Source organism: Pantherophis guttatus, chromosome 7, assembly GCF_059756535.1.
Source record: "Pantherophis guttatus breed Tessera chromosome 7, ASM5975653v1, whole genome shotgun sequence".
In the NCBI taxonomy this organism is placed as follows: Eukaryota; Metazoa; Chordata; class Lepidosauria; order Squamata; family Colubridae; genus Pantherophis; species Pantherophis guttatus.
This window is the reverse complement of record NC_142069.1, coordinates 83,241,986-83,245,823: the sequence shown is the minus strand read 5'-3', so window position 1 is coordinate 83,245,823 and position 3,838 is coordinate 83,241,986.

The window sequence follows — 3,838 nt, the reverse complement described above, 5'->3', positions numbered from 1 at the left end:
GGTGGCGGGATCTAGAAGGAAGACACATGAAATCACACATCTTCAAAGCTTTATGGAACAACCATTGAAAGTGTCCTATGGTCTGTAGCACATCTGTATAATCGATTTGCTAAATCGTGTGTTCAAATCTTAGGGAACAACCTTTGAAACAGCCTTCTGATGTACAGGGCATCTATATAATTAATTTGCTAAATCTTCTAACTGTAAAACTCAAGGGCTTTTAACAGAATAACGGTTGAAAGGGATCTCGGAGATCTTCTAGTCCAGCCCCCTGCTCAAGTAGGAGATCCTATACCATTTCAGACAAGTGGCTCTCTAGTTTCTTCCTAAAAGCTTCCGTTCAACTGGTTAATTGTCCTTACTGTTAACTAAGTTTTTCCTTAGTTCTAGGTTGGTTCTTTGCTTGGTTAGTTTTTTTAAAAAAAAATTGATTTATATGCCGCCCTTCTCCGGAGACTCAGGGCGGCTTACAATGCGCTAAGCAATAGCCTTCATCCTTTTGTATATTTATACAAAGTCAGCTTATTGCCCCCACAAACTGGGTCCTCAATTTACCTACCTTAGAAAGGATGGAAGCCTGAGTCAACCTTGAGCCTGGCGAGATTCGAACCTGCAGTAATTGCAGGCAGCTGGTCTTAATAACAGGGTGCTTTAGACCACTGTACTACCAAGGCTCTTTCCATCCATTGTTTAGAACAGAATAGAATTCTTTATTGGCCAAGTGTGGTTGGACACACAAGGAATTTGTCTTGGTGTATACGCTCTCGGTGTACATAAAAGAAAAGATACATTCGTCAAGAATCATAAGGTACAACACTTAATGATAGTCATAGGTAAACAGTCAATATAAATCTTAAGGTTACCAGCAACAAGGTTACAGTCATGCAGTCATAAGCGGGAGGAGATGGGTGGTGGGAACGATGAGAAGATTAATAGTAGTGCAGACTTAGTGAATAGTTTGACAGTGTTGAGGGAATTATTTGTTTAGCAGAGTGATGGCGTTCAGGAAAAAAATGTCCTTGTATCTAGTTGTTCTGGTGTGAAGTGTTCTATAGCCTCGTTTTGAGGGTAAGAGTTGAAATAGTTTATGTCCAGGAATGCGAGGGGTCTGTAAATATTTTCACAGCCCTCTTTTTGACTCGTGCAGTATGCAGGTCCTCAATGGAAGGCAGGTTGGTAGCCCTTGTTTTTTCTGCAGTTCTAATTATCCTCTGATAATTATATGATAAATATCAGATAATGCTGTTCTGTTCTGTTCTGATAATGCTCTGATAATGCAGTTCGAATTATCCTCTGTCTGTCTTGTTGAGTTACAGAAGCAAATCAGTTTCTTGTCTTGCCTTCTGGTGCTTTGCAAAATAGATTGACCCCTCCCTTTCTTTCTGGCAGCCCCTCAAATATTGGAAGAGTGCTATCATGTCATCCCTACTCCTTCTTTTCAGTAGACTAGACATACCCAATTCCTGCAACCGTTCTTCATAACTTTTAGCCTCCAGAACATATGAAGAATGCTTTCAGGAATAGGTGCGTCTAGTCTAATGAAGAGAAGGATTAAAGGTAGCATTACAATTACTATAAGGGCTTACAATGCCCTTATAGCAATAGCCTTCATTCTTTTGTATATACCTGCTTAGTAGGGCTTTTGGCCCCCCATAAGCGGTGTTTCTACAAAGTCAGCTTATTGCCCCCACAATCCGGGTCCTCAATTTACCTACCTCGGAAGGATGGAAGGCTGAGTCAACCTTGAGCCTGGTGAGATTTGAACTCGCAGTAATTGCAGGCAGCTGGCAGCTAAGTGCTACATAACAGCACTTACTCCGCTGCACCACCAAGGCTCATTGGAATATGGTTATCATGCCCCCCCCCCAGTCCTTCTTTTCTCTAAACTAACCAAACCCCAAATCCTGCAGCTGTTCTTCATATGTTTTAATTGCCAGGCTTTTAACAGAGATCTTGTTCTTCAATTTCTTTTTTTTTTCAGCTGTTCTAGCTTTCTTGCCTTCAACCATAACCTATCGATCTTATTTTCTTTTCTTAAGTTTTTTATTTTTTAAATTTTTTCAAAATATAAAGATTCCATCTTTCCTTACACATTGTGTCATCTGGGTACAAATATCTCTGTGCAACCACCTCCAGCATTTACAACCTCATTCGCATTAATATTAATTCTCTAATCTTAAAATTATAGTATATTGAAAAATCCCCATTCCCTCCCCACTCCAGGGGGAAGGATATCGCGAAATCTCCATTCCCACCCCACTCCTGGGGGAAGGATATCGCAAAATCTCCATTCCCACCCCACTCCTGGGGGAAGGATATCGCAAAATCTCCATTCCCACCCCACTCCTGGGGGAAGGATATCGCAAAATCTCCATTCCCACCCCACTCCTGGGGGAAGGATATTGCAAAATCTCCCTTCCCACCCCACTCTGGGGCCAGACAGAGGTGGTATTTGCCAGTTCTCCGAACTGCTCAAAATTTCCGCTACCGGTTCGCCAGAATCTGTCAGAACCTGCTAGATTTCACCCCTGTTCCAGCTCTATTCTGATTCTAAAGACCAAAGAATACCTTGTCAACAAACATCATCTACAAAAAAAAAAGGAAGACCAAGGAAGCCCTGAAAATAATAAAGCAGCAAACAACAGCCATGGTGAAGAAAATCAGTGGATGCAAAGCTCAAACTGCATGCTACAGGCAGACTTTCCGATTTCAATTTGAATCAGAAATGTTTCTATCACTCCATCATTTCATTTCATTTCATTTCATTTGTTTCCATTTCTATACCGCCCTTCTCCAAATAGGACTCAGGGCGGTGAACAGCCAAAGTAAAAAACAGAACATACAAAATTTAAAAACAGTTTAAAATAATTAAATATTTTGGCCGTAAATTAAAACAACCCAATTTAAAATCAGTTTAAAATTTAACTCAAGCCAGCCCAGCTAGTTGAAATAAATAGGTTTTCAAGGCCCAATGAAAAATCCGGAGGTCTGTTATTGTACGTATCTCTGGGGGAAGGTTGTTCCAGAGGGTGGGCGCCGCCACAGAGAAGGCTCTCCCCCTGGGGATCGCCAGCCGACATTGTCTGGCGGACGGCACCCTGAGGAGACCCACTCTGTGCGAGCGTACTGGCCGGTGGGAGGCTATTGGTGGCAGAAGGCGGTCTCGTAAGTACCCTGGCCCTAAGCCATGGAGCGCTTTAAAGGTGGTCACCAACACCTTGAAGCGCACCCGGAAGACCACCGGGAGCCAGTGCAGCTCGCGCAGGAGAGGTGTCACATGGGAGCGCCTCGTCGCCCCCATAATCCCCCGCACGGCCGCGTTCTGGACCAGCTGGAGAGATTGCAATGAACCAGTCAACATCTGGCAAAGAAGAAATTGTGCAGTTCTGGTCCCAGCTGTGGGACAATCCACAGAAATTCAATAGAATTCAGCTGGGATAAAGGAGATGAATAAGAATGAATAAAAAAGAAAGAAACTGAAAGAAGATAAAATAATACCAGAAATGGTGGAGAAAAGGGCGAGGAAAATCAAGATTGGTCAGCACGAGGTGAAGATGAATGATGTGGTTTTTGGTTGAAATATCTGACTGGTCCTCACCCACTCATTTTTAAGCAGTTTGATAGCACATTGCAAGGTGGTGAAACTGAAGATTGATTAATATTTGGCAAAACTTACCTAACAATGAAAGAGTCAATAAAAGGGGTAGCACCAGATAACTACAGTCCAATGACCTGCTTACAAACAACTTTGAAATTGCTCACTGATGCGGTAGATGATGCAGTCCAACAGCTTCTAGTTGAACTCTCAACTAGAGCAGAAAGGAATACAGCCCAAACA